General features: G+C 52.6%; 1 long non-coding RNA gene across 1 annotated transcript in view; it reads left to right on the plus strand.

Moving 5' to 3' along the window:
* LOC128140337 (uncharacterized) overlaps positions 1-15,996 on the plus strand; it is an 18,911-nt gene continuing 2,915 nt past the window's right edge. Inside the window, exons 1-3 of the long non-coding RNA XR_008234693.1 lie at positions 1-282; positions 820-956; positions 1,164-1,204. This is a non-coding gene — a long non-coding RNA (uncharacterized LOC128140337). The remainder of the gene's footprint in view (positions 283-819; positions 957-1,163; positions 1,205-15,996) is intronic.

A 15,996-nucleotide genomic window follows, 5' to 3' on the forward strand; every position in this document is an offset into this window, starting at 1 on the left:
ATTGGCCATGGGAAAAATGTCCCTTCCCCGTGCCTCAGCGGGGAGTGATGGGGCCGTATAAACCCACCGGCACGTCCGGGGCCAGGAGCTGCGGTGAGGAGAGGCCAGGTAGGATGTCGGCTGGATTTGTTGTGGTCCAAGAGGTGCAGGGGATCCGCACATGGCTTTCCGTGCTGCTGTTGGAAACTGGCATGCGTGGGATTCAGTACGGGAGGATACGCCTGCACTCGGGAAGCGGGGGGCTCTGTGTTGAGAGAGGATGCCGGTACTCTGGCTGGCAGGGTAAAGTGGAGATTCTGTGCTTGAAGGGCTACAATTTGCCCTGGCTGATGGACTTTTTATCCACCCTAAGGACACGCGCTGTTCTTTACGTGGTATGTACTGCTCTCGCTGCCCAGGGAAGGATGCTAAAGCCTAGCTTTCCTCTCTTTCCCCAACATTCCCCCCATTATTTCCATTAATGCTTAATATTTAAGCATTAATGGCATTCAAGCAGAAAGTGTGCAGGTTTGGACTGTGGGCTTTCCCCAGAGAAGCTGATCTTAAACACTTATCATTAAATGCCCATAAAAGGGGAAGCGTGGGAAGCGCAGGGATGAATCCCTGGGGCAAGGCCACCATGGTTGAGCATCCTGCCCTGGGCACATGCCGCCGGCATCCGAAGCGGCACGAAGCCCTGGCCAATTTCCACCCTGCGGCACAAAACCATGCCGGCATAAACCTGGAGGCAAGGAGGCAAAACATCCACGCGCGGGGCCCCGCTCTGGTTCTGCGTCCAGCGTTCCCATTACCGCTAACGAAGATCTCGTTCCTCCATAGGTGATTCCCTGGCCCTTCACTGAAATGCAAGAAGCAGAAGAGGTTTTTCAAGCAGCATAAATTTAAAAAAGCCTATTTTTCCCCAGGGCAGCAGACACTGCTGGGCTGGCCAGTGGCACTGGAGGAAGCAGAGGCGGGTGAGTCAGCAGGAGCACAGCTGTTCCCCTGGCCGTAGGGACTTGGGGGGGGACTGGGTTCTTTTTCCCCTCCTAATTATTTTTGTCATCGCTTAATGGTGGGAAATAAGCGACATTTGTGTCTGTGCAGTCAGCACTTTTTTTTTTTTTTTTAACCCGTTCCCATGAAAACCTACCCAGCTCTGATGATTTCTCTCCCCATCACAGGCGCTGGCTCTGGAGGATGCAGGGAAGGAGCCGCGGTTTGGGTGAGTGTCTCCATGGGACAGCACGGCTTTGGGACGGGTGGTTTGGGGTGCCTGGCGTACCCCGCAAGACACCAAGCTGGGGGGGGGCTGCCCGGATGGGGAACCCACCTGCGCAGAAGCTCCTTACCTTCGAAGCCCTGGGTGCCTGGTCGATCCCCGGTGCCGGGGAGGGGGCTGTGGATGCCGCTGGGACCCCGCAGCCCCAGGGCCCTCTGAGAGCATCAGTGGCTCGGCTCATCTGCTGGAAACTTGTGTTTTTTCAAGGCTGTGCAGTTCCAGTAAATGAAAGCGGGGCTGCTGTATTGTGGGCCATGTGACGAGGGTTTTTGGTAACTTGGTGCCCGTTTGACGAAGAAGAAGAAAGGAAAAAACCCCACGGCGTGGTGGGGCGGCGGGAGGTGCTGCGCCTCGCGTGGGCTCGCTAGCCAAAAATGAGTCAGCAGCGAGCGTGGCTGCAGCAGGAGAGAGGAGAGCGGTGCCCCGGGATGCTCTTCCCCTTCTGCCACCGTCCCTCCTCCTGCTGCTGGTGCTGCTGGTGCTGCTGGTACTGCTGGTGCTGCTGGTACTGCTGGTGCTGGTGCTGCTGGTACTGCTGGTGCTGCTGCGTGGGGCTGTGCAGGGATGCAGCATCTCACCCGGGCATCAGCTTTTGCCTCTGCCCTGCTCTCCCAGTCCTCCTGCGGAGGAGCAGCCGGGTGTGGGTGCTGCCAAGCTCAGGGTGGCCACATGGGTGCAAGCAGGGTGCCCATCCCCGTGGCCTCTGGGTAGCTCTGGTTTTCTCTCTCTGGGAAGTGCCTGGGTGTCCCTGCGTGGCAGAGGAAGAAAAAAAATTACTTTTGAATCGAGGCGCGTGTTAATCACGGCAGCCTTAAACCAACCACAAAACCCACTTTTAAGCCTGAGCGTGCAGTTGCGTTGTGCTGACAAAAGGGGTTAATGGTGTCTGCAGGACTAAAGTGATGTGGCTGGCTTTTGGCTTCCCCATCCTCGGCTCCGGGACGGCGAGGGGTGGCAGTGGGGGTACGGCTCTGGCCGGGGTCTCCATCGGCCAAGTCATGCCACAGCCCCGGGGCTGGGCACGGGTTGGTGGTGCCGGGATTCCAAACCCAACATTTCCTGAGAATGTCAGTTCATAGGGAATTTAAAAAAAAAAAAAAGCTCTGGGCAAAGCTGAGTATTTTTTAAATCCCTGGGTTTCCCGTGGGGCTGTAGTGGAGGTGCCTGGGGGAGCTGTGGGGATGAGGGCTGCGGCCAGGGCTGGGCAGAAAAAAGCTTGGTCATGGCTGAGGCGGAGAAACAGGAACTGTTCCTTCATGAGAACTTACAGGGAAATCAGTTTAAGGAACTGAGACAAGCTGAAGGATTAAACCCAGGCAGGGTATTGAGTCTTGCCCCGTCTGTGGCTGCCTCCCTGCCCGCTCCAAGCAGAACCGGGGACTCAGGGCCGTATCCAGCCCCAGTTTGGATACCTGCAAGGATGCCCGGTCCATATCTTGTATGGCTGGGTTTATACTGCCATTCCCAGTGCTGGCTGACGGCTTGCCCTGCTGCCCCCTCATCTGGGGTTGTAACAGCCAGTAAAGGCATCGGCATGGCTTTGGCTCGCCGTGCCGGAGACCGTCGCTGGGAGCTATGCAGGGATGCCGGGAGCTGACTCTGGCTGGAAACCGCCTGCCCGCACCGCCGCACATCCCTGGCATGTGCCACTGTGCACCCCCGGCATGGCAGCCACCCGCCTCTGCCGGGGGGCCCGGCGCCATGCCCCCTCCCCTGCCACCCTGCGACACGGCGCCGGAGGAAAGAGCTCATACCACGCCGTTTGTCGCGCCTCGAAACCGAAACTAATGCTCGCCGTAGGTGGGGATTTCTCTCTGAGCGTCAAAGCAATGCTCCAGCCTGGCCCCTGCCAACGTGCTGCCTGCACCCCTGCCCGCAAGGCAGCCGGCAGGCAGGAGGTGGCCAGGTGGGAAGGAGGGTGGCTGCAACCCGGCCGCCCACCCAGCCGCTCGCCCCCCCCCAGCCTCCGGGCTGGGCTTCCCATGGGGGCTCCAGCTGGGAAGGGGTGTGGTGTGTGGCTTTCCAGAAGTTTGGGGCCTTCTGGATTTTAGGGATTTTTTTTTTTTTTTAAATATTTGCCACTTGGGACCAAATCCCGGCATGAAGTTGCCCCTCCCCATACTTGCTGGGCTCCTCCACTGCACGCACAGCGTTACAATAAGGCAGGGCTGTTCCCTGACTGTTGCACTGCTTTCAGTAATTGCTAAATATTTTTTTTTCTACCCACATAGAAAATGTTCCATATTTTCATAATATTATTTCATGCCATATTGTCAAAACTCACATTTATGAACCATGTATGCAGCAGATTTGATGGTCTGGGCGCTAGAGACATCAATAATTCCATTCCTACTCAGAGTATTTGTTTTTAAGCGTAATAAAATTCACATCTGTAGCAATATGTGAGTTGCCGGCAGTGGGCAGCTGACATCTCCTCTTGTGTGCATCAGAAATTTGGTCACTAGAAAAATCAGGACATCCAAGTCGCACCAGCTTGTTTGAAAAGTATGGGTCCCAACAAAACTAAACTACTTTTTAAGGACATCATTAGCGATGGGAGAAATTGCTGTTCACAAGCAGGGCTGGGGATTTTCGGGGATTCCTGGTAAAGGAAAGCACAAAATACACTGGGTTTTTTTGCGGCGGGTGCTGCTCACTGGTTTAGGCAGGGGGAAGGAGTGCACTTTCCCACGCCGGCTGTGCCGCACCGCTCCCCGTTCACTCCCTCCACATGGATAAGAATTCCCAAAGCATCCCAGCAAAGTCATTCCCAAAGCAAGTCGGTGGCAGAGCTTTGCAAAAACCCCGAAGCCCTTTTCTTACTTTCATTATCACTTGTAAAATAAAACTAGGCACACGATGCACACGATTCAACAGAGCCCATCCAGCTCCGGCTGCTCATCCTCCTGCCAGCCAGAGACGGGTCCTGCACCCTCCCAGAATCCTGAAATGGGGAAAGACAGAGGAACTCAGAGCATCAGATCTGGCTTTTCCTGCTCTTTTGTGAATTTATGCAGGCTGTGGAACCTGTTTGAAATGGTGCACTGTACTGAGTTATTCCCTTCATTTTCTGAGACGTATATCTATCTATCTATCTATCTATCTATCTATCTATCTATCTATCTTCTGATAGAAGTATTTTCTGATCTATATGTTTTTAAACAGTGGGGGAATGCAGTGATTCTGCTGTGGATGCATTTTCCTGGTTCACCTCACTTGTACCAGACCGTCAGATTTTAATTTTCTTTTTTTTCTTTCTTTTTTTTCCCGTTAGTTTCAATTACACACAGCTACTCTCTTTTCTCCTGACAAAAGTCTTGAAGCAAGGGGCTTGGGGCAGCATGTTGGTGCACTTGGAAAAAAATGTGCAGCAGCAGCTTAGACGTGAGAAAGTTTCTATTATCCCTGTTTAAAGTTGTGCTTCGTTAGTCCTGGCTTATGTTGCAACCTCTGCTCCAAATACTGTCATTAGTTAAGACAATTAGGCGTTTTTCAGGCACAAAGGCAGCGTATGTCCCTATAAACAGATGTATAAATTAAGCCAATCGGGGGTTTAATTTACAAAAAAAGGATTATTTTGACAGCAGGAAAAAAAAAGGGATTATTTGGACAGCGGAAAAAAAGAAAAGGATTCTTTGGACAGCGGGGAAAAAAGGGAGAAGCCACTTTGGGTTTATTTGGTGGGGTTTGGGGTCTGCTTTTTGAAAAACTCGCCTTCTCCAGCACTTTCTGCGCGGGGCAGTTCCTGCCGAGGGCTGCAGGGGGGGGTGGTAAGAAGGAAATGGCCCCGGCTGCGCCGGGGAGACGCTCCGCGCCGCTCCGCGCTGCTCCGCGCTGCCCCGGGAGCGCGGGGGGGGCCCGGGCGCCGCACCAGCGTCCCCTCCAGCCCCCCCGCCCCCCCCATATCTGCAATGTTTTCAACGTTTTCATCATCTAAAAGATTTTTAGATATTTTTAACATTGTCAATATTTCCAACATTTTCAATTTTTTTAATATTGTCAATATTTTCTCGTTTTCAACATTTAAAGATTTTTTGGTATTTCCAACATTTTCAGCATTTTCGACATTTAAAAGATTTTTTAATATTTTCAATATTTTCAACATTTAAAAGATTTTTCAATATTTTTAACTTTTTGAGCATTTTTGACATTTAAAAGATTTTTTAATGTTTTCAACATTGTCATCATTTTCAAAATATAAAATATTTTGTAATATTTTGAACATTTTTGACATTTAAAAGATTTTTTTAATACATTTTCAACATTTTCATCATTTAAAATATTTTTTAATATTTTCAACATATCTTTAATATTTCCAGTATTGTCCGTGTTTTCTTTATTTTCTGTCTCTTCCCCATCATGGCAGCGGGACGAGCTGCCCGATCCCCAGCGCTGCTGCCGAAACGCTGCTGCCTCCTCCCCGGCAGTGGCCTGGAAAGTGCCGAGTCCCCCCCGGCAGCCGGGATGGGGCAGTGGGGCAAAGCCCCCCCAAGCCTCACCGGAGCCTCGCACCAGGCTGGGTTGAATCTTGGCTTGGCCATTGTGGCTGTTAAAACCGGAGTAAAATTGGGAAACGGGTGGGCCGGCCATGCCCAGCCGAGCGGCCGGCAGCATTGTGTGTACCTCCCGCCCCGACACGCTCCCATTTTGTGGGCGCCGACGACACGCTCCTCTCGTTAGGAGCTTTTCACTGATTTCGTTCTTACTCATTAGCGAAGGCGCCCGCAGCGCCGTGGCTTTGACATCGACGTTTCTTCAGGGTTCGGTGGTTGCGGGACGCGGGCGCGCGTGGCGGCGGGGCGAGCTTTGGTGCGCGGCCCTCGCCGGCAGCCTCCGGCGCATCCCCCACGCCCACTGGAGACACACACTGGTTCCCAGTACTGGTATTTGTCAAGCCCTGGCGCCTTTTCAAAGCCCTGCAAGAGCGGGAGGTGGGGGGAAGACCGGGTGCCCCCACCACCGTGCTTGGCACCCTGGTGAGATGAAGCGGGTGCTTTCAAGGTCATTGCCATCCACCCTCCTTATGACATGTAAATATTTTCTACGCTTGAGCTTTTTTGTTAGTGGAGTCGAGATGATGGCTCGGGACTCCTCAAGTCCCAAAATATTTGCGGGTATCCCAAAATATTTGCTCCTCTCTCATCCAACTCTCTTGCCCCCCGCATCCTTCCAGGGCTGCTGGGGAGGTCGGCATCTCTCTCACTGCCCTTTATTAAACGCGGGCACCCAGAGGGTCACCAGCCCCATTGGGTTTTGCAGGGACGGCAGCTGGGGCGATGGCGATGTGGGATGTTTGCTCGGCCTGAAGCCACGCTCCGCCGGGAAAGGCAGTGGCAACCGGGAGGCGGAGGGCTTGGCACTCGGTTGAGGCGGCGGGTTCGGCTGGCTCGCTGTGAGGTTTTTCTGCTGGCAGCAATGTTATCCTGCGATAATAATAAATAACAGAGGGAAGAGGCCGGAACCCCGCCGTTCCCCAGCTGACAGGAGTGATTTGTAGCTTCCAGCAGCTAAGCCGGTGCAGCAGAAGTGCTGAGCAAGCGCTTTTTTGCCGGAGCTGAAGCAAGGGAGGGCTCCAGACCAGCGCGGGCACCGGGGGCTTTGGGGAGGGCAACCTTTCCGGCCCCCCTGCCAACTGTCCTCTGGGCTAAAGGCAGCTCCCCCCCGCCCCGGGTATCTCCCCACTCCCCCTTCGGCTGCGCAATGAGGAAGGCGCCGAGTTTGGGGAGGGGGGCCCAAGGCGGCGCGCACCTCCCGGCGATGCTCTGTAATGAACGGCCTGTGGTTTGACCCCAGGTGGGAGGGTTTAGCCTGATATACCATTTATTTGCATAGCCTGGTCTGAAATGAGTGTTTCAGACCAGTTTCCCCAGGCTCGGCATCCCAAACGCCCACCAGAGCCGAGTCGGCGCCGGGGCGTTTCAGAAAGAGTGGCGGGGAGGCGGCTGCCTGCGCCCGTTATCGCCGCGCACATCGCGGTCGGCACAGCCGCCGGGCCCGCCAAGGCAGAGGTGTCGGCAGGGCCGGCAGTACCAGGGGTTCCCCTCCTCCCACCCCAATGTTCCCCCAAAGGGCCCGGGCTCGGCGGCTCCTGGGAGCATCTTCACCCACTTCCCAAAAGCTCCTGTCGGGGCAGGCTGCAAGCCCTTTGGGACAGGGAGCACGCCCCTGTGCTGGGACGGGGCACAGGAGGGATGCTGGGGGCACAGGTGCAGGAGGGATGCCAGGGATGCAGGAGGGATGCTGGAGATGCAGGAGGGATGCCAGGGATGCAGGAGGGATGCCAGAGGTGCAGGAGGGATGCTGGGGATGCAGGAGGGATGCCGGGGATGCAGGAGGGATGCCAGGGATGCAGGAGGGATGCCGGAGGTGCAGAAGGGATGCCGGAGGTGCAGGAGGGATGCTGGAGATGCAGGAGGTGCAGGAGGGATGCCGGAGGTGCGGGAGGGATGCTGCTGAGCACAAAGCTGCAGCTGCACATCTTGAGGCTTTTGGCACTTCAGGACCTCAGAGGTGCCGCTCGACGGGAGGCTTTCAAAGCTGATTCTGTATTTCCTTGAGCTCGGTGCTGTTCGTGAGGGCTCGCCAGTGCTGCTGTGTTCACCGGGACACGGGGAGACCCGAGCGCCTGCTTGGCGGGGAGCTCGTGCCAGCAGATGGCAAGGCACGCCCAGCGCGTGCCGCTGCAGGGACTGACTCCACCAATTTTTGCTCTAAAAGCATATTTTTGCCATCTGTGTGCTAGAGGTGTCAAGCGATCTCAGAATGACTCAGAAAAGAGGGAATAGGCTTGCCGAAAGAAACCACTGGGCTGTACAGCCAGGGCAGGGCGCTCGCCAGCGGCTCCCCACGATCGGCACTGCATGGGCAGTGGCCCTGGCTGGTGGGTCCCTCCGGTTGCCCAGATCTGGCAACACCTTCTCACCCTCTTTTTTTTTGTCAGAAAGCAAAGAATTCAGTGCTTACAAACAAATACAAGCACTGCAAATAAATACAATATTGCAAACAAATGCAAGCCTTGCAAATAAATACAATATTGCAAACAAATACATGCATTGCAAAGAAATACAAGCATTGCAAACAAATGCAAGGATTGGAAATAGATACAAGTACACTTGTATTTGACGCGTACTATCGCGGTGCCGAGCAAATGAGCAAAGCGTCACAGCTGGCAGCAGGGGAGCAGCCAAAAACCCAGCATTGGGTTTGTTTTGGGGGGTTGGCTGCGTTTTTTTTAAAGCCCTGCCTGGCTTTTTGGGCTGGAATGTAAGGAAATGGATGCGGCTTTCTTATCTTATGCATGCCCGGGAGTTAATTCCTTGCTCCTCCTGATGGCCCCTATTTGTCCCGTCTGGCGAGGGATGTGATGGGGAGATAGCAAAAAGCCTTTCTAAATTTAAGCCGGGCCTGAGGAGGAGCTTTGGCGGTGGGTCCCATGTGGGGCTCGGCGCGGGTAACATGGGAGGCTGCCACACTCGGCTTAAATGTCAGGGACCTCACAAACACTGCGAGCACCTTCTCTCACCATCCCCAAAGGTTTTTTAAAATATATATTTTTATGTAAATACATTCTTGTCAAACCACAAGCTGTTTCTCAGTTTTGTTTTCAGCGAGCTTTGATGAAAAGATTGGCATCTCCTGGCTCGGGCAGCAGCAAGAGGTTGAGCCGGGTGATGTGCTGGGTATGCCGGGAGCACCCAGGTGGGATGCAGCCCAAAAGGGAATCAATGCTCCCGGTCATCCTACCGGAGCAGGGATGGGATTTCCCATGGGACCCCTCCTTGCTGGCAGCCAGAGCACAGAAAACTCCCATTTTCTGCTCTCCAGGCTTAGGTTTCACCCAGCGCACGGCAGTGACCAGCCCCCAAAATTCCTCCTGGGGCTCATTTATTAATTTTTTTTTTCCTCACATTAATTCTCAGAGACAAATTGCCAAACCCACCTGAAAGTCCCTGTATGATTTTCCAGGTGGGTTTCATTTTCAAGCCAGCTGTTACCATTTTACTGGCTTGGGGTAAAACCCGTCTCTCACCAAGGTAGGAGGCGATTCCCCCCGCCCCGAACAGACCGAGCATCATTTGAAAAATTATGATGGAGCAAAATCAGATCAACCACAAATTCATTTTTCTCCTATCTTCTTTCATCTGGCTGCCCAAAGGATGCTCAAACAGCAGCAAAACCGTGTGCATTTGCAGAGGGGGAAGCCTGCAGCCCACGGCTGCCTAGAAATGCTGTTAAATTCGTGGCTGAAATTGTCCAATATTCTGGTTTCTTCATGTGTGATAAACAGTGGAGTAAAAGCCTGGTGCATAGCCCAATTTCAGGGCACTCTCTGTGTTTCACTCTTTCCACATGAGTCAAACTAAAATGATTTTTTCTCAATCTTACAAGTGGGGTTAGTGCTCCCCTTCGCCGAGCGGCAAATATTACTGCGACCGATGGCATGTTTAATCACGCCGCAGAGAAAAAGATGAGTCAAAACCCGAATTTATTGAACCCTACCTATTTTAGCTGCTTTTTGACTCTGGTTTTAAAATGATGACTTGGAGCTGGGGGAAGCGTTTGAATTAAACAGCAGTGGGACGAAAATAGTGAAGTGGAAATTCACCTTCAGCTTGACATCCAGCCCTCCACGGGCAAGATTTTGAATTAAATATCTTGATAAGTGATTCTTTGCCTGGCTGATGCTCTTTCAGCTCGGCTCCATCCTCTGCCTGGTGGGGTGAAGGCGTGGGAAGGGGACAGCGGCCGCAGGGGATGACCAGGGTGCCGAGTGGGTTTTTTGGGGTGCTTTTGGTCATTATTTCTCGGCGCTAAATAGAGGAAGAATAAGTTTCAAACGAAGCGTGTTTTGTTTTGTCACAGGAAGTGGAGAGAGCATTGGGAGAGCCCTGAGAGATTGAATTTAAAATATATATATATATCTATATTCTGGCCAAAAAAATATGATGTAGTTGTGCCTGGCATAAATAAGGGGTAAATTTGGACGGGGAGGGGAGCGGGGTTGCGGGACCCCCCTCCCCAAGCATCCCGGGGGGCAGAGGCTCGGGGCTGCAGTGGTCCGGCGGAGGAAGGCAGCCCTTCCCGGGGGGGCAGCCAGCAGCCGTGCCCCGTGCCGGGGAGGCCAAAATTGTGGCCAGCTCTCGGTGAGGGGCAAATGCCCCTTCGGTGCCTCTGCTTTGGGAAACCGTTTGAGTTTTTTTTGGGCAGGGCTCGGGCTCCGGCGCTGACGGCAGCGGCAGCCTCAGGAAAAGGAGCTGGGTTTCACAATGTCTCATTCCTCCCCCAGCTGGGCTGCCCCGCTGGGTGTGCTATTTCTTTGAAAAACCCCAAAATTGGTTATTTCAAAGCCGGGGGTTCGCCAGAGATGCAGCGCATCACTTCCCTCTCTGGCTACCCAGGCAAGCGTCGCACTGCCCCGGCCATAAACGCTGCCGAACCGGGAGGGGTCGGCTGCAAGCCTTTCCTTTCAGTTTAACCACCCCCCCAAAAAATGCCAGATTTAAGCCCTCCTGGTCCACAAGGGCCGGCAGTGGCCAAAATTGGCTCCCATGCTCCAGCTTTGCTCTCTGAGTCCATCGGGCACTTGGATGACTTTCATTTTATTTTTTAAAAAATGCCTTCATCCTGTGGTATTAATTTGCTTTTTTGGTTTCGCTATTAATATTGGTAGGTGCTAGATTGGCGGCATTTGTTTTCGGTGGTAAATATCAGCTCAACTGATTTAATCCACGGCATGCTTAAAAAAGGAGGGCTTGGCTGGGATGGCTGGGATGGCTTCATGCCGATGGCTGGGAAATTACGGCAGAAAACGCTGTTTGGGACGGGGAAAAATCCAATGGGTTATGTAGGGATGGGTTTGGCTTCTCCTGGGATGGGAAAATGCAAATAATTCAAATTAAAGTGAGGATGCTCGGGCAGGGCAGCAGAGTGGGCTGGGGCTGGCTCGATGCTGCCCATCACTGCCCTGGGGCTCATCTCTGCCTTTGGGACCAAAATTCAGCCAAACGATCATTTTGGGGTTAAATCTGCCCTTTTTCTCGTTGTGCTGTGGCTTTTCTCTGCCTGTATTTGAGGCTGTACCGTCACTGAAAGGTTGCAAACAGTTTTGGGAACAAGATGTCTGCCTAAAGCATGACAAAATTGGCCACAAATTGCAGATGAGACTGATAACAAAAGCCAACAACATAAAATATGTAGAAAAACAACACGTTAAAGGCTACAAGACCACTGAAGGGCTTTTTTGTGTGTTTTTTTAACCAGTTCTCTCGCGATGGAAGTGAAAACACATGAAAAGAGAAATGCCTTTTTTTTTTTTTTTTTTTTTTTCCCCTCTCTCGCTCTTAAATCAGAAGCTCCCTGACCAAACCGTGGCTGAACCCAGTGGCCAGGCTGCTGCCGGGCAGGGCAGCGCTGCCGGCATCACCCAGAGCAGGCAGCCCCTGCCTGCACCTGCCCTGGGCAGCTGCACCATGCCCACACACACACACACCAGCCCGGTGACTTTTAAAATCTTCATTTTTGCAGCCAACGAGGGCAGTCGAATGGGTTCGGTTTTGGTTTTTTTAAACCTTAAATATATTTCATATGAAGCATGCCAGTAACTCAGTTGTTTTTTTTTTCTCAAAGCAAAGGGGAAAACAGCCTGCAGCTACCTGCTGGGGGGGGGAATTCTTTGTTTGAATAAATCAGGCTTAGCTCAGAAATTAGGATGAGGTTTTTGTTTTTGTTCTACTTATTTAATCTTTGTTTTTATAAATAAATACAAATAACTCAAACTGAAACTCGATGGCTTTGGTGATAATAAAAGAGCAGCCCTGGGGAAATTTTCTTCATTAACATGTTCTTTCACAGCCCACACTCAGGGTTTCGGTAGGAAAACTGCTTAACCTTTTCAGCAGCAGAAGCAAATGCTTTTTGAAGTCCAGGCGCACTAAAACACAGGGTTCACATCGCGAAGCCGGTTGCGCATCGCTGGGCTTTGCCTTTATTTTAGGGGCCAGGAGTAGAGAAGAAATTATCTCATCCCCCAAAAGCACAGGGTCCCTCTGCCCTTTCGCCCCCTCAATTCTCCCCTTTGCCCCATGCCAGGAGGGAAAGCATAAAAAAAACCCAAGAAAATATTAAAAATCCCCTGACTGCTTCTTTTTTTTGTTGTTGTTTTTTTTGGTTTTGCGGGGCAGCTCTGTGCTCTACCAGCTCTTTTACAACATACTAGTTTTTAGTATTTGCAGCTCACTTCCTGTATGAGGTTAGTTTGTTTATCATAAAAAAACTATTTTTAAACCCATTTCTGCCAATAAGTAATTTGAATGTTAATGTCAGGTGCTCGTGGCTGTTCCCCCTCATCCCCGGCTGACGGGAGGACTCTGCCGCCGCTGCCAGCCCCGGGAGGGATGGGTACTGGGATGCTGTGCCACCAGCACATGCTGAGGTCTGGGGGGCCCCAGCACCCCCACGTCCCCAGCCCCATGCCTCCTCCTCCGATGCTCTGGGAGTTTGTGTGTTTCAGAAGAAAAAGAGAAAAAAAAAAAGGATTTCAGAAAATCCTTTATTTTTTTAACATGGGGCCACACACAGCCATCCCGTGGTGGCAGCAGTGGTGCGGGGACACATCGGGATGCGGTGAGGCAGAGATGCGGCTCTCATTGCCCTTTCCTTTTGCTCTTACCTCTTCGCATCCTTCCTTGCGTGCCGGCCTCTTCCAGCCTGCGCCGTTACAGAGACGCCAATTAGAGCCAGTTAGCGCTGGAGCCGCATGCCGGCACGGGCAGCCGAGGGGATGCTCAGGGTAGCCGTGGTTTGCTGCCGTGCGCGTTCCCCCCCCCTTAGGGAATGGCTATCGCGCCATCTTCCAACTTTATTTCCCCTAATTAATATCCAAGATAATTATGTCTTTGTCAAAAAAATTTTTTGCTTGGCGCATGATGTCCATAATCGCGCCGAGATGAAGCATGTTTTAATTAACAGCCCGTGAGGCTGGGAAGCGAAGGCTCCCTGCGTGCCCTCGTGGGAAAATTAATGTACGAGCCTGTCAAAAGGCCGGCGAGGAGAAATTCATCAAATCGGGGAAGAAAAGGCCCCGTATCCCCACGAGGGTCCCTGTCCTCACCCAGCCCCGGCCCCAACGAGCTGTGCAGCACCAAGCAAGCCATTGCTGCAGCATCTGAGCTCTTCCTGGGTCCCTAGGACCAGCCTTTGTAGGTATGGTGGTGTCGCCAAGAGGAATAACCCCGTAGTCTCACTTTTCTAGGGTAGCTTAAGCATTGCAGGTCGTAATTTTTAAAACTCCCTGGCAAAGACCCAGAAGAGGTTTGGGATGCTTGGGAAGGGCAGCAGAGGCTGGGTAGTGGCTTGCAGGCACCTTGCAGAGCCCTTGCTGGTGGGCAGCAGGAAGGTGCCCTTGGTCCTACCATCCTCGGGCTTGTCTTATACCATATAAATATATGCCCAGGCCCGTTATAGCATCTATAATGTTATAGCGTCTATAATGCCCCCTTATTGCTTCTAGGGACCTCCCTGGCCACAAGCCAGGGCAGCCTGAGCAACCCTGCCTGCAGCCAGCCATCTCCCATCCCCGTCTCCGCTGGGTTTGACCAGAGGAGAGGTTGACCATCCTAGAACCTGCCAGAAACACAAGAAAACCTGCTGGAAACAGTGAGCTTTGTTGCAATATGAAAATCAAATGCAAAGTTCGGTGGGTATTTTTAGCTGTTTAAGGCTGAACAGGTGTTTGAAAGGTCAGATGCGAGTCATTGGAAAAAAAAAATATATACATTGAGAGCCTGGCAGCATGGCGTTGTCGCTCCTGTGGCACTGGATGGCCGCGCCATGGCAGCTGTTGGCCATTCGGCTCTGCCAAAGCCATGATGTTCAGCCCACATCTGATGGGTGCTTTGGCTTGTGTGCCCCCCAAGCCCTCCCGGTGAGTGCTACACGTAATGTTAGCAGCCAACCGGGGATCTCATTGTTGGGTTGTTTGTCATTCCTGAGGCAGGTAGGGGTTAAGGGATGTGGGAACGTTCCAGGCCGGAGCCGGTCTGGCCAGGCCAAGGCCTTGTGTGTCCTCAACAGTGTGTGCCCAGGGCAGTCATGAGTGTTTGGGGAGGGGGCGAGTGTAGAAAGGCTTCCTTCCAATGGACATGGGGCTCTGGGGCGGTGAAGCTTTCAGATGGCTTTTTCCATGAGCAAATTTTTTTTTTCCTTTTTGAGGAATAAAGGAAGTTTGTCATCCTTAAAACAAAGTTGCATGTTGTTTTAATTAGTTACTAAAGCAAAAATTTAAGACCACAGAAAGAAAGGGCCTGTCGCTTGTGGAGGACCCAGATATGTCTTTGGTGGACCTGGACCATGACCACCTTGGACTTGGCCATGGCCAACCTGAACGTGGCCATCACCAGCCTGGGCCATTGGCCACCTTTGATCTTGGCCACAGCCAACCCGGGCCATGACCACCTTTGACTTGGTCACGGCCAACCTAGACCTGGTGATGGCCATGCCCAGAAGCAAGATCCCGCTGGCGCCCTGCACCACTGCCTGTGGCCGGCGGGACAGCATTTCTCTTCCCTGTTGCCTTGCCAAGGTCACCAGGTTCGGGCAGGCGATGAGCTCCTTCCAACATGAGTCATGGCAAAGATAAATGGAGAGCGCGAGGTGGGACAGCTTGCCTGCACAAGCCGGTGGGCTCGCAAACACCAACAGGACCAAAGAGCCATGGGCAGAGTGGGGCCAACAGCTGCCAGAGCCTCGGCTGGGCAATAAAGCCTTTTTTTTGAGTTACAGAAGCCCCCAAAATAGCACCTGAAACCAATAAACTTCCCTTTCAGGAACTTCTGTAATTTGAAACACACACAAGAACAAAAAAAAAAAAAAATCCAGAATTTTTTTTAAGTTGTCAAGTAGGACTTTTGGCTTTGTTTTTAAATACATTTCAGCTGGTGGGTGCCGGGGTGTGGGAACACTTGGCACAGCAGCACCCAGCTCTGGCTGCGACTTCCTGCGCAGGGGACTTCTCAATCTGCTTTTTCCCCCCAATTTCTTCCTGCCTTTCGGCCTTCCCAGCTGACACACAGTCCCACTGTGTTGCATCACACAACACAAACCCCAGCCGCCCAACACAGCTGATATTTGGGAAGAAAGTGGCTAAAAATATTCTCCCCCACCGCCCCGTGCCCAGCATGGGCCAGCAGCTCGTCGCCTTTGAGGAAAAGAAAAAAAATCAAGCCCTGAGCCCACAGCCATGCTTAACGGCTTGGCTTGTGCCTGCAGCGTTGCCGCAGATCTTCAAAATGGGAATTATATGGGATGCCAGGCAAGAAGCGGGGAAAGCAGCATCAGCCCAGGGATGCGGGCACTTAGCAGTGATCATCTCAAATATTGGACGTTTCTGCAGGTCCCACCTTCCCCCCGCCGCCCCGTTTTTGGCATGCAATGCTCTCCCTCCCTCCATGACAACCGTATCGATCCTCTTATTTTCCTTATTAGCCTTTAAAACAATTTATTTGGGTCTTCCAAAAGAAGCATGCACGCCCTGGTCCAAGGGGAGCAACCCAAGCCATCCCCACGTGCCTCGGCTGGCCCATCCCCATCCCACACTCATTCCTGCCACCCCCTCACCCCCCACTTAATTTCAGGACCTCTGCCATCACCGCTTATCTGCGCAGGAAGCATCCCCTCCTCCCCAGTGTACCCGGCTGTCAGACAAGGGGTGCAGACATAGGATGGAGGGCTGAGGCAGA

Source organism: Harpia harpyja, chromosome 4 (genome assembly GCF_026419915.1).
Source record: "Harpia harpyja isolate bHarHar1 chromosome 4, bHarHar1 primary haplotype, whole genome shotgun sequence".
NCBI lineage: Eukaryota > Metazoa > Chordata > Aves > Accipitriformes > Accipitridae > Harpia > Harpia harpyja.